Source organism: Macaca mulatta, chromosome 7 (genome assembly GCF_049350105.2).
Source record: "Macaca mulatta isolate MMU2019108-1 chromosome 7, T2T-MMU8v2.0, whole genome shotgun sequence".
NCBI lineage: Eukaryota > Metazoa > Chordata > Mammalia > Primates > Cercopithecidae > Macaca > Macaca mulatta.
Window position 1 is genome coordinate 81,436,224 of NC_133412.1, and position 27,642 is coordinate 81,463,865.

At 38.7% G+C, this 27,642-nt stretch overlaps 1 long non-coding RNA gene across 1 annotated transcript; it reads left to right on the forward strand.

Annotated features, from left to right (window-relative positions):
* The first annotated feature begins 3,748 nt into the window (after window positions 1–3,748).
* Window positions 3,749–27,642, forward strand: LOC144330126 (uncharacterized). Its single transcript, XR_013396012.1, has 3 exons — window positions 3,749–3,842; window positions 22,472–23,444; window positions 26,961–27,642. It is a non-coding gene; the product is annotated as an uncharacterized LOC144330126 (long non-coding RNA).

Sequence of the window (27,642 nt, forward strand, 5' to 3'; positions counted from 1 at the left end):
AACTCAGATCATAGTTTGTCAGTTCTAGGACGTCTAATACTGCTCTAGACAATGAAGAAAATAGCCCAACCTTGGGCACGTAAGTGGATGACACACTGCCATTCCTGAGAGCAGCTCCAAGATTGGCCCAGTGGATCTTCCTCATCTTTCACTGTCTAACCCTGGAGGTTTGCCTTCCAATTGCCTTGTCAAGACAGTGGAAATGTGGCTTAAGAATTCTTAAGAAGATCTAAAAAGAAGCTTTGTCTTTTTTATTCATCTTTTTTCCTCCTTGTCTTAGGCTCCCCTGCCCCCACTCTCTCTTAGATCAAGGTCGTTTATTACAGTCTACATGCCCGCTGGTGATAGGGCAGGACTTGAATTTGAAGAACTCTTTGAAAACTGAGATTTTTATTTTATTTATTTTTTTTTAATTTTTAACTCCTGAAGCCAGAATCTCAGCACTGAACTGGGGAACGAGCCCTGTTATATACCTGGGCTAAACCTTTTTCATTAATTTCTCTTCCTACTAATATGAATCCTATGTAAGATTCAGACTTTGATCTCCTACAGTTTCGCAAATCTTTGTTTTTTTTTTTTTTTGAGAACTTAACATTCTTGGTTATTATATCTAAGATGAATACTTTTATGTCTGTACTTTTTACTTGTCATTTTAAAACCTAAGTCCATTAGAGAGTTGTGAGTGTAGCCTCAATTATACCTTAATGAGTGATGACTTTTGGAGTAGTTGCCTTGGGTAGACATACTGTTATTTAGAATCATTTAGGTTCAAGTGGAAGAAAATAACGCTAGTTAAGTTAAGCATAAAGGAGATTTATTTTACAGATACTAGGGTGTCTCACAGAACCTAAGAACACAAATATGATCAGTTCTCAGGACTCTTGGGAACAGGAACTCAGAAGTTCTCAGAATTGACTTTCTATTTCTTTTATCTCTGATTCTGTCTGCATAGCAACATCTTTCTTCCTCTTCCTTGAGTATAAAGGTTTCCTCCATCTCTCTAGTCAACATCACAGAAGACAAAAATGCAGTCTGAGTTTCCCATCCTACAGTAAACTACTCAGGAGTGACTTTTTTTCTTTGTTCTAGTTCCACGATTACTCTGCCAGCACTCTGGTTGGCCTACCTTGGGACAGGTGCCTGACTCATAGGGCTTACATGGTGTCAATACAGATGGAGGTGGGTCTCAGATAGGGGTGTTCAGAAGATGAAAATTAGGCAAGGAAAGAAGAAACTTGTCCATATATTCATAAACCATTCACTAAGCAAATTCATTAGTTTTGCTAATTAAGTCAATTCATTTTCCCAGGAAGTGGTTAGTTGTAGATTTTTAGTCTATGAGTTATTAACCTCTATCATTAATTGGATTTAGTTACTTAAAGAAATCAGTTCCTTTATTGATCAAACATTGATTTAGAAACATCTATTTACATTGTTCTTTCCCTTAAGCAAGTTATAATAATAGCAAACATGTAAAGGGCTAACTGTGTGTAGTAGGCACTGTTCTATGTTGTGTGTATATGTGTGTGTATGTGTGTATGTTTGTGTGTGTATACTCATTTTGGTCTTCAAAACTGAGAAAAATGAGGCATAGGGAATTTGAAAATTTTCCCATGGACAAGAGGTAATTAGTGGTAGAGCTTGGATTTGGATCTATAAAATGAAACTGGGGATTGGAGGTGTATTCAAATGAACAGCTAATAGAATAATACAGTGCAGAATGTGGTACAATGGCTGTATTTTAATCTGTCCTAGAATTTGGAGATGTTTAGGAGCCACATGAACTAGTCTCATGACTTCACGGTTAGTTACTTTATTTATTTATTTTTTTTTGACAAAATTAGTATTCTTAACACAGTTGATCACTACTGTGCTACAATTCCAGAGAAAATAGTTTACATTTTACCAGATAACTTTTTTATGGTAGCCTGCTTGGAAGTGACTATAAGGGAATGAATATTTCCTGTTCAATTTATAGATAGAAAAAGTAAAGACAAAGCCTGGAGAACCAGAATGCTTATGAGCCAGAATGCTGCAGCTACATAATGCTAGGCCCTGTGTTTTCAGAATACATTAAAATTTTGCATTTTGTATTGCTACATGTCAATATCCAAGTCATCTCAGTTTTCTCATTTCCATGATAGGTATAAATATATTTCTATTTCTAATGAAAATAGAAGCTGTTGAGGATAAAACACATCTAAATTAAAAAGCATTTTTATAGATAAAAAATGTTATGGAATGTTCAATGCTATTATCTTCACCATTGATTTTATCATAAGATCTACCCTCCCATATGTTGGAATAGTCTTCTGACATAGGATTTTAATGCTAGGAGGGTCCTTAGAGGTCATTTATTCCAAAGGCTAATTTTACAGATGAACACACTGAGGCCCAGGGAGGCCTATGTGACTTACAAGAAGTCACACACAATCAAAAAAAGAAGAAAGTTCTCCAATATTAGACTTCTCTAAGGGTAAACATCTCATGGAGTGGCTCCTTTGAAATGTGTGCACAAAATCAGGCTGAGACTTTTGTCTATTTCACATATAATGTCTCCTCTGGTATTTGACATCACAAATGAAAGCACAAGGCCAGATGCTTAATTGCTTCTAAATGGAGGCTATTAAATGATAAGCAAGTTTTTGCCATCTTTTCTGTGGGTCATTGTGTCTTCTCCAAAGTCATTGTATTTTTGTTGTTTGTTAGCTTATTTCCAAACTGGGAATTATGAAAACGATTTTTAAAGCACTAGAATGACTTACGGAAAACTATAATATAGGGTTTCTAGATTTTTTCAGGGATTATGCTCTACCTTACATTTCCATTTGGTATGCGATTAAATGTCCGTAATTAGTACATTTCTAGTCAGCTTTTAGCACAACATAAAGCTGTAAATGCAAAGAACAAGGTTATTCCTGGGTAAATAGTCATTGAGAGTCTGCTTTTCTTTCCTTCTTTAATAAGCAGAACTTATTCTTATCAGATTATAAATAAAATTTATATTTATTGTAGAAAAATTTAAAAAATGTTTTAAAAGTAGGAAAAAGAATAAAAATATATAATCTCACCTCAGAGACAATCTTCTTTATTATTTCAATGCATTTCATTCTACTCTTTTTATTTTTTACATTTTTATGGTGATAAAATATATAAAACAGATATGTAGGCTTAACATATGGTAATAATAATTAATGAATATTACTAAACCAAATGCCTGTGTTAACACCAATTTCTTACTCATTCAGGTCAGGAAATACAACATTATAGGCACCCCAGAAAACACCTAAGTGATCACAACCTCCTTCCTTCCCCTTAGGTAATCATTATTATTATTATTTTTTAGTTTTAGTTTTTTTAGTTTCTTTGTATAGTGTTACTACTGTTACATATAGCTTTAAACCACACACACACACACACACACACACACGCACACACACACATATTTCTCCTATTAGTAGCATCTCATATTAGTATGGTACATCTGTTACAATTAATAAACTAATATTGGTACCTTATTATTAACAAAAATCTACAGTTTATTCAAATGTATTGCAATTTTTACCTAAGTCCTTTTTCTCCACCAGGATCCCATTCAGGATTCCACATTGCATTTAGCCATTATTGTCTTTCTAGACTCCTCTTGGCTATGATCGTTTTTCAGACTCTCTTTGTTTTCGGTGGCCTTGACAGCTTTGAGGAGTACTGGTCAGATGATTCATAGGATGCCTTTTTACTGAAAGTTATTTGATGGTTTCCCTCAGGATTAAACAGGCCTTACAGGTTTTTTTTGGAGGAAGATCACAGAGGCAAAGTGCCATTTTCACCTGATCATCTAAAGGGTATGTATCATCAGCATGATTTATGATGTTGACGCCGACCTTGATCACTAGGCTGAGGTAGTGTCGGCCAGGTTTTTCTGCTGTAAAGTTGCTGTTTTCCTCCTCTCCATGCTGTACTCTTCCGAAGAAAGCCACTAAAAACAGACCACACTTAAAACGTGAGGAATTATGTTCCCCCTCCTTGAGGAAAGATTGTTTACATAAATTATTTAGAATTCTTCTGCATGGAAGATTTGCCTTTACTTCCCCATTTAATTAATTTATTCACTTTGTATTTATAGATACATCAATTATGTATTTATGAACTCATGAATATTATGTGTGTTTATTTTGGGTTTTAATATAATACTACTTAATTTTGTTGCTCAAATTTTTCCATTTGGCCACTGGGAGCTCTTTCAGTTACCTCCTGGGCCCCTTTGATATACTCATTTCAATGTATTTGCTGGGATTTAATAAATTTATTTGTATTTTCATCTATTTTTTTGCTGGTACATAGTAGGAGTATATATTTACAAGGTGCATGAGATATTTTAATAAGGCATACAATGTATAATCATCATATCAGGGTAAATGGGGTATCCATCACCTCAAGCATTTATCCTTTCTTTGTGTTACAACAATCCAATTATATTATTTTAGTTATTTTAATATGTACAATAAATTAATGTTGACTGTAGTCACCCTGTTGTGCTAGCAAATACTAGGTCTTACTCATTTCATCTGACTATATTTTTGTACCCATTAACCACCCCCAATTCCCCTACACAACTACTACTCTTCCCAGCCTCTGGTAAGTATCTTACTCTCTATCTCCATGAGTTCAATTGTTCTAATTTTTAGCTCCCACAAGTCAGTGAGAAGATGCAAAGTTTGTCTTTTGATGCCTGCCTTCTTTCACTTAACAACGACCTCCAGTTCCATCCATACTGTTGCAAACGACAGGATCTGATTTTTTTTATGGCTGAATAGTACTCTGTTGTGTATATGTACCACATTTTCTTTATCTATTCATCTGTCAACGGACACTCAGGTTGCTTCCAGATCTTGGCTATTGTGAATAGTTGCTGCAATAAACATGTGAGTGCAGATAAGCCTTTGATACACTAATTTCCTTTCTTTGGGGTATATACCTAGAACTAGAATTGCTGGATCATTTGATAGTTCTAGTTTCAGTTTTTTGGGAACCTCTAAACTATTCTCTACAGTGGTTGTACTAGTTGACATTCCCACCAACAATGTACGAGAGCTCCCTTTTCTCCCCATCTTCACCAGCATTTATTATTTCCTGTCTTTTGGATAAAGCCCATAAAATGATATTTTCACCCCAGTTTTGATTTGCATTTCTCTGATGATCAATGGTGTCGTGCACCTTTTCATATACAAGCTTGCCAATTGTATGTCTTCTTTTGAGAAATGTCTATTCAGATCTTTAGCCCATTTTGGAATTGGATTATTCAATTTTTTTTTCCTACTTAGTTGTTTGAGCTTCTTATATATCCTGGTTATTAATCCTTTGCCAGATGAATAGTTTGCAAATATATTCTCCCATTCCATGGGTTGTTTTTTGACTTTGTTGATTCTTTTGTTTGCTCTGCAGAAGCTTTTTAACTTTGATATGATCACACCAGTCCATTTTTGCTTTGGTTGCCTGTGCTTGTGGGATATTACTCAAGAAATCTTTGTTCAGTTTAATGTCTGGGAGAGTTTCCCCAGTGTTTTCTTCTGGTAGTTTCATGGTTTGAGGTCTTAGATTTAAGTCTTTAATTCATTTTGATTTGTTTTGTATATGCAAGAGATAGAGTCCAGTTTCATTTCTGCATACGAATATCCAGTTTTCACAGCACAATTTTTGAAGAGACTGTTTTTTCCCTAATATATGTTCTTGGCACCTTTGTTGAAAATGGGTTCACTGTAGATGTATGGATTTGTTTCTGGATTCTCTCTTCTATTCCATTGGTCTATGTGTCTGGTTTTTTAATGCCAGTATCAAGCTGTTTTGGTTGCTATAGCACTGTAGTATAATTTGAAGTTAGGTAATGTGATTTTTCCAGTGTTGTACTTCTTGATTGGGATAGCTTTGGCTCTTCTGGGTCTTTTGTGGTTCCATATAAATTATAGGATTGTTATTCTGTTTCTGTGAATAATGTCATTGGTATTTTGATAGGGATTGAGTTGAATCTGTAGATTGTTTTGGGTAGCATGAACATTTTAACCATATTGATTCTTCTAATCCATGAACATGGAACATTTTTCCATTCTTTTGTGTCCACTTCAATTTCTTTCATAAATGTTTTCCAGTTTTCATTGTAGAGATCTTACTTCTTTGGCTAAATTTATGCATAAATATTTTATTTTGTTTGTAGCTTTTGTAAATTAGATCACTTTCTTGATTTATTTTTCAGAATGTTTGCTGTTGGCATATAGTAATGCAACATGTTTTTGTGTTGATTTCATATCTTGCAACATTACTGAATTTGTCAGTTCTAATAGGTTTTCGGTGGTGTCCTTAGGTTTTTCCAAATGTAAGATTATGCCATCTGCAAACAAGGATATTTGGCTTTTTAAAAAAATTCTCTTTTTTATTCTTTTTGAAAAAGGTGTTACCTTTTCTTAGGATTACTTGCACTCTGCTTTGGAGCTCAGAAAAATCTCTCTCAAGGAGTTAATCTCTCTCTGCTTTTAAACGTTTATTTTAGGTACGGGGTACATATGCAAGCTTGTTATATAGGTAAACTTGTGTTATGGGGGTTCGTTGTAAAGTTTATTTTATGACCCAAGTACTAAGCCTAGTACTTAATAGTTATTCTTTCTGCTTCTGTCCCTCCTGCCACCCTTCACCCTCAGGTAGGCTTTAGTGTCTGGTGTTCCCCTCTTTGTGTCCATGTGTTCTCATCATTTAGTTCGCACTTATAAATGAGAACATGTGCTGTTTGGTTTAGTTTGACTTCCTGTCTTTTTATTTGGATGCCCTTTGTTTCTTTCTCTTGCCTGATTGCTCTGGCCAGGACTTCCAATACTATGTCGAATAGGAATGATGAGAGAGGGCATCCTTGTCTTGTGCTGGTTTTCAAGGGAAATGCTTCTAGCTTTTGCCCATTCAGTATAATGTTTGGGTTTGTCATAGATGGCTCTTATTATTTTGAGGTATGTTCCTTCACCGCCTAGTTTCTTAAGAGTTTTAAAACAGAAAGAAATGCTGAATTTTATTGAAAGCCTCTTTTGCATCTATTGAGATGATCACGTGTTTTTTTGTCTTTAGTTCTCAAACAAGGATAACTTCACTTCTTCATTTCCAATTTGAATGCCCTTTGTTTCTCTTGTCTGATTGCTCTAGCTAGAACTTCCAGTAGTATGTTGAACGACAGTGGTGAAAGTGAGCATCTTTGTCTTGTTCCAGATCTTAGAAGAAAGGCATTCAGTTTTTGTCCATTCAGTATGACACTAGTTGTATATCTGTCATTTATGGCATTTATTATGCTGATATATGTTTCTTCTATAGCTAGATTTTAAGTTTTTTTTTAATCATGAAGGGATATTGACTTTTATCAAATACTTTTCAGCATCAATATAAATGATTATATAGTTTTTGTCCTTTATTCTGTTGACATGATGTAGCACATTGATTAATTTGCATATGTTGAACCATCCTTGCATCCCTGGGATAAATCCCACTTGGTCATGATGAGTGATCTTTTTAATGTGTTGTCAAATTCAGTTTGCTAGTATTTTGTTGAGGATTTTTTGCCTCACTATTGAACAGGGTTATTAGTCTGTAATTTTGTTTTATGAGTCTTTGTCTGGTCTTGGTATCAGAGGAACAGTAATAGTAAGATTAGTTTGGAAATATTCACTCATCCTCTGTTTTTCAAAATAGTTTAAGTAGGGTTGGTATTAGTCCTTCTTTAAATGTTTGGTAAAATTCAGCAGTGAAACCATCGGTTTCCAAGCTTTTCTTTGCTGGGAGACTTTTCAATATGGTGTTGATCTCATAACTTGTTATTGGTCTGTCAGGTTTTAAATTTCTCCATGGTTCAATCCTAGTAGGTTGTATGTGTCTAGAAATTTATTAATTTCTTCAAAGTTTTCCAATTTATTGGCAAATAGTTGCTCATAGTAGCCTCTGATGATACGTGAATTTGCGTAGTATCGATTGTAATGTCTCCTTTTTCATCTCTGATTTTATTTATGTGGGTTGTCTCTCTTGTTTTCTTAGTTTGGCTAAAGGCTTGTCATTTTTTTTTTTTTATGAGAAACAGCTTTTAATTTCATTGTTCTTTTGTATTGTTTTCTTTTGTTTGTTCCAATTTCATTTGTTTTGCTCTGATCTTCAATATTTTGCATTTTACTAACTTTGCTCTTGCTTTTCTAGTCTCTTAAGATGCATTATTAGGTTGTTTATTTAAAATTTTTCTATTTTTTTTGATGTAGGCACTTATTGCTATAAACTTGTCTCTCAGTACTGCTTTCACTGTATCCCATAAATTTTGGTATGTTGTGTTTCCATTATCATTTGTTTCAAGAAATATGTTAATTTTATTTTTAATTTATTCATTGATCCACTGTTCATTCAAGTGCACACTGTTTAATTTCCATGTGTTAGTATAGTTTCCAAATTTCTCTGGTTCTTGAGTTCTAATTTTATTTTCTTGCAGTCAGAGAAGGTATTTGATAGAATTTCAGGGTTTTTTTAAAAAAAATTGGATTTCATTGAGCTTTTCAAAACAGCTATTTTGAATTATCTGTTTGAAAGGTCACAATTCTCTGTCTTTTTGGGATTCTTTGTTTGATGAAGTCATGTTCTCCTGGATTGTCTTGGTGCTTATGGATGATTGCGGGTGTCTGGGCATTGAAGAGGTGGGTATTTATAATAGATTTTGCAGTCTGGACTTGTTTGTACTCATCCTTCTTAGGAAGACTTTCTGGGTATTTGAAGGGACTTAAGTGTTGTGGTCTAAGTCTTTGGTTACCACAGCTGTATTTATTTTAGGGGGCACACTAAGCTACCCAGCAATACTGTGGCTTTTGCTGACTCATAGAGGTACTGCCTTGGTGGTCTTGGGTAAGACCCAAAAGAATTTCCCAGATTACCAGACAGAGTCTCTTGTTCTTTCCCCTTACTTTCCTTGAAACAAACGGTCTCTTTCTTTGTGATGAGCTGCCAGAAAGTGGAGGAGGAGTGATGCATGCACCCCTATGGCCACCACCACTGTGCTGGGTCAGACCCAAAGCCAGCACAACACTGGGTTACACCCAAGGCCTGCAGTGACCAGTGCCTGGCTACTGCTTATGCTCACTCAAGGCCCAAGGGTTCTACAATCATTATGTGGCAAATCCAGCTGGGCTTGTGTCCTTCCCTTCATGGCCACAAGTTTCCCTCAGTCTCAATTGTGTCCAGAGATGCCATCTGAGAGCCAGGTCCTGGAGTCAAGAACCTTAGGAATCTACCTGGTGTTTTATCCTATTGTGGCTCAGTTTGGCACCAAAGCCACAAGATTCTTTCCCACTCTTCCCTCCCCTTTCCTCAAGCAGAAGAGTCTCTCTTCATGGCCACCACTCTCCAGGCCCACGGCAAGTACTGCCTGGGTACCACTGATGTTGACTCAAGGCCAAGGGTACTTCAGTCAGCTTGAGGTAATGTTGCCGGTGCTGAGTCTCTCCTTTCAGGGCAGTGGGATCCCCTCTGGCCAAGGGAAGGTCCAGAGACGCCATCCAGGAACCAAGGCCTGGAACTGGGGACCCCAGGAGTCCACTTGGTGCTCTATCCCACTGTGGTCAAGCTGGTGCCCAAGCTGCAAGACACAGTCCCCTTTATCCTTTCCACTCCTTTCCTCTAGCAGAAGGGGCCTCTCCCCATAACCACCACAACTGGGAATGTTCTGGGTCATATCTGAGGCCAGCACAGCTCTGAGTCTCACCCAAGGCCCAGAACAAGTACTATTTGGGTATCACAGCTGATTATCCAGGGCCCAAGGGCTCTTTAGTCAGCAGGTGATGACTCCTGCCTGGACTGGTTTCTTCCCTTCAAGGCAGCAGTTTCCATTCTGGCCCAGGGTTGGTCTAAAAATGTTGTCTGGGAGCTAGGGCCTGGAATATGGGCCTCAGGACTCTGCGTTGTACCCTGTCCTACTGTGGCTGAGCTGGTATCCAAGTTGTAAGACAAATTCCTCTTTATTCTCCCCTGTGGTCTCCTCAAGCAGGAGTCTTTCCTGGAGCAGTGAGCTGTGCTGCCTAGGATTGCGGGAGGGGTGACACGAGCACTTCTCCAGCTTCCCCAGCTGGTGTCTCACTAGGTCAGGTACCCTCCAAGTTCACTGGCTCTGAGCCCAGCACAGCATCAGGACTTGTTCAGGAATTACAGACCTTGTGACCTAATGCTATTCAAATTTATTTAGGATGCCAGAGCACTTTAACCTGTGAGGGAGGGGTTGCCAGAACTTGGGTTTCAACTGCTGCGATGGATGATTTGCCTCTGGCTGGGGCTGGTCTGAATGCTCCCTCTGTGAGTGATGGCTGAGTTCTGCCTGAAGTTCTGTTGTTACTGCACAGCACTGAGTTCCAATACAAAGTCTCACAGCCACTGTGCTTTCCCTCTCCAAAGTACACAGATTCTCTCTCCATGCCATGTGATCATTGCTGGGGGGTTGTGGGAGGGGTGTGTAGGTGGCTGTTTTTCCTACCCTCTTCGTATGATGTTAATATGATTTCTTTAACATCAAGTTGATATGATGTTGAAGCCAGGTATTATTTTCCTTAATATGAAGTTAAAGCCAGGTACGGGGATTACTCACCTGATTTTTGGTTCTTATGAAGAATTTTTTGTGTGTGGATGATTTTTCAGTTTGGTGTTCCTCAGCAGGGACAGTTGCTGGAGGCTTCTATTTGGGCATCTTGCTCCACTTCCTCTGTCTGATTTTTTTTTAAGGCACTTCCTTACTTTCTGGCACTGCAAAATACTCCAAGCTCATCTTGCATGTTTCCTGTCTCAATCCTAGAATCAGCCATTACCTCAGGGAGTGCTGGTTCCTTTTTTTTTCTGAGAATGGTATTATAAATCAAGATTTTGGATCTAGGTATGCTTATTGTTTCATTTAGGCCCTCTTAGCTGACAGAGCAAAGAAATACATGTGTATATGTTAACTGGTATACACATATCTATAAATATCGCTACTATGTAATCACAGGTATCTATGTTAAGCTTAATATGATTCTTATTTATATTCCCAACCTTAATTCATCACCACATCAATCATTCTAGCCTCCACCCTTGCCTATTTGTAAATTCCCACTCCAACAATGAGGAGCCTGGCTCCTACCACCTGCCATCTGTTTACTTAATTGTTCAATTTCTGTTTACGTGTATAGCAGTACCGGAATTGTTAACTTAGAAAATAGATTTTTCTTTTAGAGTTTTTTTTCCTGACTGTGTTGTTAGTGAACATAGAAATGACAACCTGCATACCTAACTTATAAAAAAATCAAAATTTAATACTTTTTTAACTCTGTGATATACCTTAGAATATTTCAACATTAGTTATCCCTTCCCCATATTACTGTTATATGGTGCTATAACTCTTCATGCATGCATGTTTGTGTGTATGCATGTGTGTGTGTGTTTCACTAGGCATTAAGTTTGTATTTACCTATATATGTATAACTTTCCTTTCTCTCCATTCCCTTTTAAGTCTCAGCTGTCAATCACGGATCATTTCTTTTTGCTTGAATGTTATCTTTTAGAATTTCCTTCAGTGACCGTCTTTTGGTCATGAATTTCAATTTTAGCTTGTTTGAAGAGTTTTTATTGCACTGTCATTTTTGAAAAATAATTTTACTGGGTATGGAATCAGGTTTGTACTAATCGAAAATAGCTTTCTACTGTCTTCTGGCTTTCATTGTTGTTGTCGAAGTCAGTTATCTATTCACTGCTGTACTTTCAGAGTACTCTATTTCTTTTTATAAATTTCTTGGTTTTGGTTATTTTTTGGTCACATATTTGATATGCATATAGATGTGGATTTATTATTATTTATCCTACTTGAATTTTCAGCCTGCTTATATGTATTGGTTTCATTGATCAGTTCTGAAAAAAATCTCAGATGCTATTTATTCCAGTTTTTTCTTTCTTCTCCTTCTGGGACTCTAATCACTTTAGGCTTTATATCTCTCTTATCTGTCTTTGTAATGTTTCTGGAAAATGTCATCTTTTTTAATCTGTCTTCAGTTAAGTTAAATCTGCTGTCCAATGTAACCACTGAGCTCTTAAATCCTTTTATTATATATTTTATACCCAAACTTTCTGTTTGTTTTTTTTCAAATCCACCATATCACTCTTTATTGTTTCCTACTACCATTGAATATTTTCGAGCTTACCTTTTATCTCTGTAGACATAATAATTATGGTTGTTTTATAATTAATGGGTAATTCACCTGTCTATTTCTTCTGCTTGTTTTCTTTGATGTTGTCTTGCTTCTTTATGTGCTTGACAACTTGCTTGTCTTTGCCCTTGAAAATTATTTGTTCAGATTCCCCGAGGTCAAGGATGATTGTACCTTCTGGCTTCCCTCCAGAGTGCCTCAGAAGCTTGAGGCTTCCTGGCCTACTCCAGCCTATACATGCCTGTGATACAGGGGTACAGGAGATGGGTTTTGGTGTGGTTTGCCCCTATTTTTAGGGTCATGTTTAATGAGAAAGGACTCCTGTGATTATCCCCACTTTGGGCAGGTTTTGGGCCTGACATTCTGCACTCTTGCTCTGTGAAGCCTTGGGCCCAGAGTCCAAACAGTTGGTATTGGCGAATAGGCTTAGGGAAAATGCTGCAGTCATCACAGCTGTGAGAATGCATTGTATAATATTTGTATTCTGATATTTTTCTGTTAACACTATAACATAGTTGCTTTGCATATATTCTGTATCCTGATATATTCCTGTTATTACTAGATTATTGTTTTCTAGTGTTATCAAAACTATTTTTTTATCTTCACATGCTTTCAATCACAATAATAACTTGAATGAATTGTTTTCAACACAATTATCTACTATCAGTAAATCCTGATTATCTTTTTAGCTCTTATATGATAGACAAATTAAAATATTAAAAATCACAAAATTTCAAGTTAGGAATGAAGACTAGAAAATGAAATGTCATAACTATTATAGGCAAGTAACAACAACAACAAAACCTCCAATAGTATGTCAATTTCAGGTAAGACTAGTGAAGAAGAGAAATAGAGAGAAAGAATGTTAAGGTCTGCCTGGTCAGTAACTGGGTTCTGATTTCTGCACTGCCCTTTGTATTCTTGCTAGGAACTTCTGCTTATTTTTTCTTGCAAGACTAAAACTAGCACTCATCAGGGAATGATTCCTGCTCTAATAAGAAACATATATAACTCCCCTGGCCAGTCCTCCTTCACTTCTAAAAGGAGTGTAAACTGCTACAGCTATTCTGAAGATCAATTTGACAACATTTAGTGCAATTAAGTGTGCATATGCCCTGCAACCCAGCAATTTTACTTTTGAATAGTGCTTCCAGAGACACTCTCACACCAGCAGAGAAATATATGTATATGAGAATGTTTGTAGAGCCAAAACCTGGAGGAAGCCCAACTGTTAATCCCTAGAAGAATGGATAAATAAAATATGACATGTGGGTATACCAGAAAGCCTTATCGCAGCCAGGAGGAGTGAAGCAGATCTACAAATAGCAACATCTGAAATACATCATATTAAGTGACAAAAAGTAAGAAACAGAATAATATCTATAACTACAGCTTTATCATCATTGGTTGCTCCTAACAAACCATCCCAAAAATATTGGTTCAGAGTAATTGTTTATTAGCACAATAGTTTGGGCTGGGCAAAGCAAAGCAGTTCTGCTGGTCTCTCCTGGGCTCACTTGTGCCCCTGAGTTTGGTTGGCACTTAAAACAATGGTCCCTGGGTATTCTAATATGGCTCACCCACCCAACTAGCTATTGCTCCTGGTTATTCATGTCTGGGAGAGCTTCATACTTGCAGCAACTAACAGACTAGCTTGGGCTTTCTCACACAGTGGCGGAAAAGTTGTCAGCAGTGAAAGAGAGAAAGCTCCAAGGTACAAGATATTATTAAGTGTTTTCTTGGACTATGTTTGCTAATGTCCCTTTGTCCAGAGCAAGTTCTATGCCAAGCCTGGAGCCAGAAACAAAAGGTGTGTGAGCATCTAATGTGGTGTGTGGTTCGTTGGTTGCAACAATCTATTACAATAACATGATACTTTTTATGAGTTGCATTTTGTCCCTTCCCTGAAAGCTCATGTTAAATCCCTAACCCTTAGTGCCTTAGGATGTAACCATATTTGGAGATAAAGTCTTTAGAAAAGTAATTAAGTTAATATGAGGACTTTAAGGTGGACTAAACATTGAATTTTTATCTAGCACCACTGGTATCCTTATGAGAAGGGAAATTTGAATACACAGAGAAACACCAGGGGTGTGCATGGGTAGAAAAAAGACTATGTGAGGACGGAATGAGAAGGCAGCCATTTCTGAACCAAGGAGAGGGATCTCAGGAGACATCAACCCTGACAACACCTTGATCTTGGACTCCCAGCCTCCAGAACTGTGGCAAAATATATTTCTGTTGTTTAAGCCATTCAATATGTGGGATTTTGTTATGGCAGCTCCACCAAACTAATATAATACTATTTATGTAAATTTAAAAAGTTCAGGCTGGGCGTGGTGGCTTACACTTGTAATCCCAGCACTTTGGGAGACCGAAGCAGATGGATCACAAGGTCAGGAGTTCGAGACCAGTCTGACCAACATGGTGAAAACCCATCTCTGCTAAAAAAATACAAAAATCAGCTGGGCATGGTGGTATGTGCCTATAATCCCAGCTATTTGGGGGGCTGAGGCAGGAGAATTGCTTGAACCCAGGAGGTGGAGGTTGCAGTGAGCCGGTATTGTGCCACCACAAGCCATACTATGTATTTTCCATCGATACAAAGGTAATTGAATAAACATATGTGTATATAAGAAGCATGTAAACACGGGGATGAAGGTGCTTATGAGAGGGAGAGAATGGGATTGGAGTGAGAAATAAAGTGGAAAATAATTTAAAAAGAGGGCCATGGACGGACAGATGATAAGAGCATACCATGTACTGAGCAAGGTGACCAATTCAAATCTGTGTACCTGAGTTCTAAAAACAGGATAAAGTAAAAGAAATATAATCTCTTTTGGCTGAGGCAGAGTTGGTTTCCTTACCAGTATAAGATCAATTTTTAAAACCTAATATTATTGAATACTATTGTATGATAGAGTCTTTTATATCCTTTAACCTTTTACATGAAGATACCATTGCTCCCATTTATAGGAGAGGAAACTGAGGCAAAGATAACTTACATATACTTCCCACAGGTGCATAGTGAGTAAGTGGCTGGGCAGATGGTTGAGCTCCAATCTATCTGCTTCCCAGCCTGGGCCTTGGCAATTCCATTTGATTATCCCTTACTTAGCTATTTGTGTCTCTTCAGTTGCTTAGGCCTGCTCTTTGAGTCTGGAATCAGACTACCCCTTGCCTGTGGTTGCTGGTCATGTTTCTCAGTCATTGCTTTTGTCACCCTGTCTTGTTTTCTGCTGTTTGCCTAGTTCTCATTTGCAGCCTAGCTCTTCCTAGGTATGGGCCTGGCTCCTCCAACTTGCTTCTGCCTCTCATGGTAGGCTCCAAGGTTGCATCCATAACAAGTCATGAAAAGGTCAAGAAGCCTGAGAGCAAAAGAACGTAGCCAAGAGTAAGCAGAAAGGGGCATAGGCTCAGCCTTGACTTCCTCAGTTGTGGGCACTTTGAAATGCAGGTGACCATATTTCAAATATAATACCTAGTGAGAAGAGAACTTATTGTGAAGTACAGAACAATTTTATAAGTTGTTTACCAGCAGTTTGAAATTGGCCCTGGTTGGGGTATTTACACCACAGAAACTGGCAAATGTGACAAATCAGGACTTGTTTTTTGGAGAGTTGGTTTATCAGAACACCAACGAATAGAATATCCACAGGCTATAAAAATTTATTTAGGTTAAAGGACATAAAATTGATGTATTCCAAGTGTCCATGTTGTGGAGTCAGAAGACCTGAGCTCAAATCAAAAACTTCACAATGTTCTCGCCAAGCGATAAAGAGCAAATTATCTTATTTTACCCTAGCTTTGGTTGCCTTAGCTTTTAAAGAGGAATAATAATACCTACCTCACTGAAATGCTGTGGGAATTAAAAAAATACATGAAAAAATTGAGCACTGTGCACAAAATAAGCACTCGAAGAATATTAGCTGAATTTGCCCAAGGAGCAAAGCATAGTTAATAAACCCACCCATAATGCTTTCAGGAAATGCAAATAATCATAATATTTATGAATGTTTACTGTATGCCAGATATTATCTTTCATTCATTGGTTTCCTTCAACTTTTTGAGGTAGGCGCTATTCTTTGTCACCATTTCAAAGAGCATAAAATGCACAGAGCTATTTATTGACAGGGGTTGGGTCTGTCAGATTTCAAAGTCAGTCCTCTTAACCATCCATGCTGCTGGTAAGGGTTGATCAATGCTAAATGACACTAATGCATGCAATAAACATGATTACATGTGATATGTGCGTCTGCCTTGTTCAATTAGGTGTGAGGTCATCTGGAAAACAGTCCCCTTTGTATCAATTGATGTGGAATCACAGCTCTGCCGTAAATTGTGGGTCATGTTTTATGCAGGGTAGTCACTGTGTTTTTTCCATCCTGTGGGAATTAGAGTCTTTCTGGAAAACGTTCTAATAGTCTTCAGCTAAACCAACTCAAAGCCCGATTCTCATTCAAAGATCCTATTAACAGACCTTTGGTATGCCAGCGATACTCTATTAGAGCCTGGGCCAGTTCCTTTAAAGAATATACAGTAAAGTTACTGATTTCATCCCAATCTCCTTACTTAATCAATTATGCTGTTTCTAGGCCATTAGAAGATCTCAATTTAAAAAATCTATCCATGCTGCATTTCAAATATGAGCGAATATATTTTTTCTCTTCTGATATTTTCCCTTCTATTTGGTATCCTGCAGAGCAGGGGTAATGCAAGAAGCTGCCTGTTTTTCTTTCATGGAAAAGAAACCTGGAAAATGAATTTTATTTCATTACCGCTTATGTTTATTTATTCAGCAGCGAATTTATTCCTGTTAGAAGAGAAGCATGTCTTTTTTCCTTCCTTCTTTTCCCTCCACTCCTCTCTTCCTTCTCTTTCTTTGCTCCTTCCTTCTCTCTTACCTTTTTTCCTTCCTTCCTCTCTTCCTTTCCTTCTTTTTCTTTCCTCTTTCTCTCCCTCTTTCCTTCATTCTTTCTTTCTCTTGCCCTTATAAAATGACTTAAATAATAGATCATGGTAAGGCACTCTCTGACAAACTTCACTAATTTTGGGGAAATTGCCAAAGCAACACTCATTCTACTGAGAATAAAACAACTTTAAAGATCCGTTTCTGCTGCAGAGTTTATCAGATGTTGAGAGGAAACTTGACATGAAAGTAGATCCTTAAAATAACCTAGTTACTGAATAGTGTTTCCAAATCACCTTTTACATCTATAACTCAGGCAATGCTGGGAGTTCTTTCTTTGGTGCTTCCCTGTGCGTGTGTGTTGTGCACACATGCACTCCTGAGAGGTTCTGAGGACTGATTTAAAATGACTGAGAAGCACTTGAAGAACCAAGAGGTGACTTTAAGGAGAACCGTAATTTATTTTTCTTTTTAAAGAACGTTCGAAAGAATTGAGAGAGTGAGGAAGGAGGCTGGAGCACAATTCTAATTACAGAGAGAGAGAGACAGACCCTATAACCCCCACTGGCTGCAGAAGAATGAATGTGAGCTTTGGGGTGGAGCAAGCATGTGGCTGGAGTGGAAAGATGTGAAAGTATTTGTCACTCCTCAAGGGATAACACTGTATCCCTTTTTCTTGAGGTTTTCTTTGTTCTTGCTGTTGTTGGTTTCACGTGATAATTCATGGCACATGGAGAATAAGCCGTGACTTGACTCTTTTTTCATTAGAGTAGGAAACTTTATTATAGTAAATGCTGAGTAAAGAGTCCAGGCATTGGAGAAACTGGAATCCTGGTTTTACCTCTTGCTAACTGTGCAAATCCAGGCAAGTTCTTAACCTTATAAGCCTCAGTCTCTGCATCTGGGAAGTGAGACTGCTCAGTATCTACATATAGAGAGCAAATAAAATGATGCCCCCAAATTCCTTTGTACAAGTACCAGACACTAAAGAAGGGCTTAATAAATGTGAGTTGTCTATTTTATTTTAATAATTTTAATAAATTCTTTAAAGATTTTAAAGTTTAATTTAATTTATTTTATTTCACTTTATTTTTTTCTTTTTTGAGACAGAGTCTTGCTCTGTCACCTAGGCTGGAGTGCAGTGGCACAACCTCGGCTCACTGCAACCTCCACCTCCCAGGTTCAAGCGATTTCTCCTCCCTCAGCCTCCCAAGTAGCTGGGACTACAGGCATGTGCCATCATGCCTGGCTTTTTTTTTTTTTTTTTTTTTTTTTTTTGTATTTTTAGTAGAGACAGGGTTTCGCATTTTGGCCAGGCTGGTCTCAACCTCCTGACCTCAGGTGATCCACCCTCCTTGGCCCCCAAAGTGCTGTGATTACAGACGTGAGCCACTGTGCCTGGCCATTTTTTTTTTTTTTAATTATGATATACCAGGTTTTTTTCAGGTTTTTGCTCAGATATCTTTTCAGAGAGCCTTTTCCTGGCAGTAAAGACAGAGCTTAGGCAATGCTGACTGCATGCCTTCATTGGAGCTCAAAACATGTTGCTTTGCAATTTGTCTGTTTTCCTGTCTGTCATTTTTCAGGACCCTGAATTCTCTTGACCAGAGGGAATATTGTGAGTATTGTTCATCTTGGTATGTGACTGACAAGTACCTAGCCCAATACCTACACATATTGTTTCTACTTGTTCCTGAGATATTTACTGAGTGCTTGCCATGACCAGATATTGTGCTAGAACCAGGCATACAATGGCGTATAGACCCTATCTTTAAGAAGCTCACAGTCTAGTGATGGATATGGATAAACAGCCAATAAAAATATAGTGTAATAAAAGAGAAGTTTACTTACTTTTTTTATACTTAGAAGAGGTCAGAGAAGGCTTCCTGGAGGAAAAGCTAATATTTAAAACTATACATGGGTATCTATGAGAACTTGGGGGGTATTGCTTTAAGTTTTTCCAAAAACAGAACCTGAGGAAAGGATTTGGGTATAAGTAATCTATTTAGGAGGTGCTCCCAGGAGGCAGAATTAAGAGAGTGAGGAGAGTAGGGAGGAAAGGAAGAAAAGCCAGGAAAAGGTGCATTGTTGATCTGGGTACTTTTGTTGTCAAATGGAAAGTAGAGCACCCTTTAAATTTTCCCTCTGAGGCTCCAGAGACAGGGGCATTTATCTGTTGACTGACTCTTCTATTGGAGGAGAGTTACTTGCAGCGGTATTAACCCTTTTACGTTCCTGGCTCTGCACAGAGGCTGAGCAAGCTGCCTTGGCTTCAGAAACAATTTAGGGCAGAAAGTGGGGGAATATGTGTGAAAGGAAAGAGGATGCCGTGGGAACTGTCCAGCAGAGATTTGGCTGAAATCACTTCAAGCTGACCATGTACAATGCTGAGGGCCTTGGCCATCTCCCCATTAAGTTAAAAAAAATAAAGTGCCTTGCCCCTAAAACTCATGGGCAGACTTCGTGGATTCAAGACATCTTAAGAGCTATGAAAAGCATCTTAGAAATTCCTGCAGGCTCCCACAACTGCGTATTGTCAAGGCTCAGTGTGGTTTCCTTCTGTAATTACCTAACAATTATAATTGGGAAATAAAGCATCAGTAAAATAAATGTGTAATATATTCATTGAATGTGTTTCATTTAAAATTTTTCAGTATAAATTCTAGGGCTTTGAAACTAAAACGTGTTTTATATTCTCTCAAAGCCTGATTTGTCTCTGCCTCTTACCATGCCTTATCAAATCATCAGCCCCCTGAGGAAGCAACTGATACTGCTTCCTGTAAAAATAACCGCTCTTTTCTTAGCAGGAGAGCAAGTAGTCTAAGGGAAAAGGAGGAATAGAATGCATATAGATTATGTGAAGCATGCACAATATTTGACGGCCACAGTTTCCTCCTGGAGATGTGGAGGGAAGGAAGTGTGCCTCTAAGATCCCTCCTGCTTAGGTATCAGAAGAGATTGAACAAAATCCTCAGTTCCACAAATAATTATTTCCAAAAGAATGGCTAGCATTTATTTTGTTTAGATGGACTCTCGCTCTGTCACCCAGGCTGGTGTGCAATGGTGCGATCTTGGTTCACTGCAACCTCTGCCTCCTGGGTTCAAGTGATGCTCCTGCCTCAGCCTCCTGATAGCTGGGATTACAGGCATGTGCCACCATGCCCAGCTATTTTTTTTTGGTATTTTTAGTAGAGATAGGGTTTTGCCATTTTGGCCAGACTGGTCTTCAACTCCTGGCCTCAGGTGATCTGCCTGCTTCTGCCTCCCAAAGTGCTGGGATTTCAGGCATGAGCCACTGCCCCTGGCCTATTCCTATTAAGGTTTATAAACTTCCCCAAATAGGAATCTTCTCTTCAAACTACTTTATCCATAAGAATTGTGATTCTCTTGTGTGGTAGAAAGTGCCTGTGTTTTGGTGACAGGCAAACCTCCAAATTCTGGCCCTGTTAATTTGAAGCTCCTTGACCTCAGGCTAGACATTTAATCTCATCCTCAAAGAGGGAAAGGGAAATAATACGTGTTTTACTGTTTCGTTGCAAGGATTAAATGAGGTGATATCTGTTAAATTCCAGTTGAAAGGTAAATATTTACTAATGTCAGTTCCTTCCTTCTTCCCTTAGCTAAGGGGTCATGAAGCAGTGCTGGATTCCCCTTGCAAGCTGAGTGCACATCCTTTGGGGATAGCTCTCACCTATAGTATAGTCATCATGGTGGAGTCTCCAAAGCTTTGAGAAGGGGCATAAATTCATTTTATTTATTTACTGGGTTTTAAAAGTTATTTTACCTGCTAGACAATTTATTATTGACAGATTAGACTTTTGTTAGTTAAATGTTCAATGGACTGTCCTCTCCTAAAATAAGTAAAATATGGTGTTGGGTGTGGTGGCTTATGCCTATAATCGCAGCACTTTGGGAGGCCGATGTGGGTGAATCACCTGAGGTCAGGAGTTTGAGGCCAGCCTGGCCAATGTGGTGAAACCCTGTCTCTATTAAAATACAAAAATTAGCCAGGCATGATGGGGCATGCCTGTAATCCCAGCTACTTGGGAGGCTGAGGCAGGAGAATCACATGAACCTGGGAGGCAGAGGTTGCAGTGAGCCGAGATTGCACCACTGCACTCCAGCCTGGGCAACAAAGTGAGACTCTGTCTCAAAAAAAAAAAAAAAAAAAAGAAAAAAGAATATGGAAATAATTAGAAACAGAGCCTCCTAATGGTCACCCAGAAGAAAAGGAAACAAAGGCTATGGACACACAACTGATGGAAGATAAAAGCCAAATGGTCAATAAATATATGAAAAGATGCTCAATTTTATAAGGAACGATGCTAGTGAAAATAAATATTAGGAGATATCATTTGAGATCCATCAATTTGCAAAATCTTACATAAGACTGACCATATTGAGAGATCAGAGGCAGTAGAGCAGTGGAGTTCCCCATGCACTGCTGGTGGTTGTGCAAATCAGCACAACTGGAGAGCAGTTAGGCAGTGTGTGGAAAGTTGAAGGCACACCCACCATTTCATTGAGCAGTCATGATTTTAGATACATTCTCTGGAGAAACTCACATGTATCCAAGGACACCTGTGAGCCTGTTGTTAGCAACACAAAATCAAGGGAGGGGCAATCTAAATGTCCAGCAAGAAACTCGGTTCAATAAATTTTAGTTCTTTTTCAAGCCAGAATACTGTTCAAATGTTAAAAGAATGAGCTATAACATGTACCAGCATAAAAAATCCCTAAGATGCACTATTTTATTAAAAGCGTGTCACAACATTTTCATGTGTATACAAGGACACAAGTCCAAGGATGTTCATGGATGTTTACTGCACCAGTATTACAATCGTGCAAAACTGAAGACAACTTAAATATCTGCCAACAGGAGAATTGATCCATAATTGTGGCAGATTCATAACACGGATTATTAAATGGCAGCTGAATTAAATTAGGACCGTTACATCCATATGGTTAAATATCAAATGCAGAAAGAAATACGTACATTTTTACAAAGTTAAGAGGATGTAAAATAATACTAGGTATTGTTTATCATATGTACATGTAATTATATTAATGATATCTATCTATCTACGTAACTAAAGGATAAGGAGAAACATTGGTGGGCAAAACTAATATGGACTCTTTGTCTTGGAGAATGTAGAAAGGGAAGGGAATATAATGGGATTAGGACAGAAGCGTTTTACCTAACTGAAATATTTCTTAATGAAAAATGGAAAATAAGGGTCCTAATGTGAGAGAAATATGACTCTTCCAATTTAGATAGCATTTTATTTATAACATAAAATGACCATTTAAAAAGTAACTTTTCTTATATTTTTTCTCCCATTAGCTAGGCAAGAAATGTCAAACCTGGTGTTTCTTCACCTTGGACTTTTCTCGGTGTCTCTGTGCCTGTTTCAGTCATGTGCAAAGTTCAATGACAAACCAAGGAAACAGGACAAGCTGGTCTAGAGACTGATGCTCCAAACAGCTGCCAGCACACATACCTCTCCTGTCTGCTCCAGTCACTCGATTCTCATTTCCCCATAAGCGCCTTCGCCTCCCTCGGCAGCCCCAGGACTCCTCGTGACTCTGTGATCTCTACAATCACTAGTGAAGGCTAGGACAACAACATGTTCTCATCATAGTCACCTGCTGTCAACAAAGCTGAATGGTGCCGAATTCTTTGAAACTTCCTTTTAGTCCTTGATGCTGTGACGAATGAGCCTTCTCATCATGTGCTTTGTTTTAAGCTACAACGGATCCAAACGCTAGTCTCCACAGATGGAAAAAGACAGGGGCAAATATATTTACTTTTATATTTATGGGGTTGTTCACAGTCCATGAAAGATTCAGTTGAAAAAGGATTTTTTTTTTTTTTTTTTTCAGACAGAGTCTTGCTCTGTCACCCAGGCTGGAGTGTAGTGGCACAATCTCGGTTCACTGCAACATCCACCTCCCAGGTTCAAGCAATTCTCCTGCCTCAGCCTCCTGTGCAGCTGGGATTACAGGTGCCTGCCACCACATCTGGCTAATTTTTGTATTTTTAGTAGAGATGGGGTTTTGCCATGTTGGCCAGGTTAGTCTCGAACTCCTGACCTCAGGCAATCCACCCACCTCAGCCTCCCAAAGTGCTGGGATTACAGGCATGAGCCACTGTGTTTGGCCGTGAAGAAGGATGTTTTTAATGAATGGAGACTCACTCCTCCACTGTGATGAATCCTCCTCATTCCTGGAATGAACCCTGATACGGGAGGTTTACCTTTCATCTTCAGGGACTTCTCTCCACTGGGGAAAATACAGAATTCTAGACAGGATGCTGGGTAGGATCTTGTTTTTTGTTTCCTTGACAGTCTAAATTATGATGATTGATTTGGATGCATCCCACTGTGTTGACATCCTGCCCAACTGAGCACACGCTGAGGCCAAAAGAGAGCAGGTTGCATGAGTGGGTGCAGGAGAGACTTGCAGGGTTAATCAATTCCCCAGGAGAGTAGAGTCCAATCCATGTCCAGAAGTGTTTTTTAACCTTGAATGGAAGCCATGGTTTCAGGCATGGAATCCTGGGTGAGTATAGTGTGGCTTGTTTGGACAGGTGAGTTTTCTATCTTCACAGGCAGAGAATATAGAAGGCCAGATGAGGAAGTTTGTTTCAGATGGATCTGGACACAGATCTCCAGGCTCTTGGTTCTAATGGGGGAGGATTCCAGGTTCTGGATGCTTTTTCTTCTGGCTGGTACAATTTTTTTCCATTGCATATTAAAGCTGAAGGAAAGCTATCAGGAGGAAGACAAACTCTGCTGAGTGTGATTTGTCAGTTTGCTTGATGAAGTGATCCTGCTGTGGAATTAGTTTAACTCTGTGAGGTCTGGCCATTCATATGCAGGACTCCGGCTTTGTAATTCAATCAACTGCTTAAATATCTAGAATAAGATGCAGTTTGGAACAGGAGAAAAATTCCAACTCTACTAACAACTGCATAATAAGCCTAATATATACAATATATCCTTCCACACATCCTTCAAATCAGCATGACATTCTATGCTACAGGAAGGCTGCCTTATTCTTGGGGCAGAGGATATTAGCCCAGGGAATTAAGGGCATGGTGCTTGAACTTTCAGCTTGAACTTCTTGATGGAACAATGATCTATAATAAACCTTTAGGATGTAGGATCATCAGTATGCCTATGGAGAGGTCTCATTGTTTATAACTGCCACGTGGTTTGCCACTCATGACTGACAGATGCTGTTACAGGTATGATGGATGTTCTACAGCAGACTTCTGTTCTTATTGGTTGTGTGCATTCTGATTTGTTTGTGACACTTTCATGCAGGTTGTTAAGTATAGTTAATTGTTACCCAAATTCCATTGTTCCATGAATATATCATTGTTCATTTGATCTGTTCTATATTCATTAACAGTATTTTCCCAGTTGCGTGCCCTTATGGGTACGCAATAAATATCAATAAATATCATTGTACATATAGAATTTCATACATGTGCAAGAATATTCATTAGGCAAATCTCTACAATTAGAAGTCCTTGATCAAGGGCATTTTTAATTTTGAAAGGTAGTGCTAAATCACTCTGTGGAGGTTGCACTAAAGTCATGAGGTGGAAGGAGCAAAAGGGGGTGGGGACCCCCTGTGTGTAGCAGACCCTTTTGTTGCTGTTCTTCCCATCCTCGAGATCCATCTCTGGCCTCAGCTGCAGCTGTGCTGGATAGCACAACTATCCAACACTTGGAGTGGTGGATGCTGCCTCCTATTTCTCATGCACTGAGAGACTCTTTGAGTTTCTGCTGCAGAGCTTCTTTCGAGGATGTTGGAGCTGGCTCAGCTTGTATACAGTAGCATCCTCAAAGTGGGGTTGGGGTCAGCTAAGTGGGGTTGGTGATATCCCTCAGGGCAGCCCTGTGAGGGGAGAGAGGAGGCAGTGGACAAATGCCCTAGGGCTCAGTTGTGGGAGTATTCTGTAGGTCCACAGGCAGCCTGCAGAGCCCAGTCTCCTTGCTTTCTGCAGCAACTTTGAAAATGTGCCCTCTACTGGCCTTTCCTCTTTCCTGTCTCACTCTGCTCCTTCACTCCTGCACAGTCACAACCTCCCAAATTCCTCACTCAGGCTCTGTTTATGGGGAAATCCAAAATAAGGCAGTATGTAAGGTGCTAACCACTTGGCCACATGCAAAACATGATAGGTATTATTAGGTTTAAAATTTAAAAGTTATGCTGGACAAATAACCTCAACAACTGGCAAATCCATTCTGTTGCCCTGTACTTTGCGTTCTCCCTTTGTGTGCCCTTACAACCTAGGACTTTTCTTGTCATTAACCAGCATTCACAATTCCATGTAGAAAACACTAATTTTGGAGATAATAAAAGAGCCATTCTTCTCCCTCTGAAAACCCCAGGCTCATGAAGGAGTAAGATCAGGGGAGGAGCTTGAAGAGGGGGAGAAAATCTCTACTTGCAATAATTTGGAAGGAAGAATTAATCCTTTATCTACTAAATCTCCTCAGTTAAGTCTTCACTTCCCTTTTCTCTCAGGAATGCCTGCTTGTCTCCACATATTCTAAGCTCTGGGGCTGATCCTTGTTTTTCAACATGGGAGTAAACCACATAGCCTGGGCAACTGAGACCTTTCCAGAACAATCATAAAATTTGAGACTCATCAAGTTGCATATTTCCTTTTGAACATTCTGCTATGGGCAGTCCTGGAGTTAGAGGCTGTTCCCTCCATGACAGGAAACTACTATAATATATAGGATTAATATTAATATATTCTATACACCCTTGCAATTCCTTGGCAAGGAAATGGATGATAGATTAAAAATAACTTCAAATCAAAGTTAATAGCAGAAGATGAAGATGAGAAGTTGGATATACTCTTCAAAGAAGCTCCTGGGATAAGGATTTCGGATTCAAAACTCTGTGCCTCTAGTGTTTTTCAAAATAGTAGACTTCCTTTTCTTAAATTATTCTTTGTTTTTACTTTCTTAAATTATTTCACCATTTTTCCCCTCTAAAAAATAAGAATTGTAAAGAATGGAAAGAAAAGAGTCAAGAATAAGGAGAGTACGTCACATAGTAAGCCTGTATCAAAACATCTCATGTACCCCATAAATATGTATACCTGCTATGTACCCACAAAAATAAAAGTAAAATAAAATATAAAGAAAAAAGAAGGAGCAGAAGTAGAAATAAAAAAAAGAGGGAGAAATTAATTACCAACTTGGGAGAAAATAGAAAGCATGTGTAGAAGCAAGTTTCATGTTTGCCTTACTTGGTTTTCTTCTGTGGGAACAAGACAAATGTTGGAAAAGTTCCAGAGAATTCACCCTGGAAGTGAACATTCCCATCTTCTCTGAAAACTTATCTACAAATGGCTTTTACAGCCTTTTCCTGAGAATGTGGAGATCAATACTCCCAGAGGTAAGACCACGTTAGCAATGGAAGGGTGGCAGAGTCACAGTATTTAAAAAGTCCTTCTCTTACATTGATAGCACTTCAGTCCATTCTCAACCCTGCTTTTGCTTTGTCGGTGATGCTTTGGTTCTATGACCATAGGTAAATGTCCCCTCCAACCTCTTGCCTTCTGTTTGTAACATTCGTTCTCCAGCTGTTAGTGACAGACCTTGCTTTAACAGGAAGCAAGGGGTAGGGCAGGAATTTCTCATCACACTGAGGGTGCATATCTTGTGTGCATGTGTGCAGAAGTATGTGCTTTGTTTGCTTCTCAGATTTTTGAAGGTGAGCCTATGATCAAAAGCCAGACATAAAAGTGTTAAGCGAGTTGCCTGTGATTTTGAATTTTCTCATGTCAGCTTTCCTTTCTCAAGGTACTGAAAGAAGACACGTTTCACTGCTTTCTAAAGAACTTCTGATTGGGCATGAAGGAGTGAACCAACTGATCAGGAAACTGCCAGTCTTCAAAAGGCCTCATTGCCAGTGGAAAGAGGAGAAACAGAAAAAATGACCCTGCAGAAAGCAAATGCTCTGATGATTCATGCATTATTTGCAATTTTTTTGAAGAAGAACTAAAAACTAAACACTGCTTGAGGCTGGGAATTTCTCTGGGGGAAAGAATAAAGAGTTAGTTCTCTCTCAGGACAACACCTAATATGTGCACAGCATGGTAAAGTAAATTTCACAAGTATTATTTTGTTTGTCTATTTTCATCCTCAGGCTGAATTAAGCCTCAGTTTTCATTTTTGATCGAATCTGTCTTTGCTGACAGAAGTTTTCTGGGCGACCCTGACAGTCCTCAGTATGAGATAACGTGATGGAGGATGCAGTGAATCAATCACGTCTCTGCTGGAATTGCTTTCTGGAGACTTTGAGATGTCAGGGTTGGAATGTCACACAGGAGGTCACTGGGCTGGTAGATAACTGGAGATATGACTCCATGAAGGCATTGCTTATCCCTGTTCCAAGCATATCTGGCTGCTTTTGAGAAGTAAATAGGGATGGATGAAGAGGGGGAGAGTTAGTCCTGAATTGTACCCTTACCCTGCCACTTAC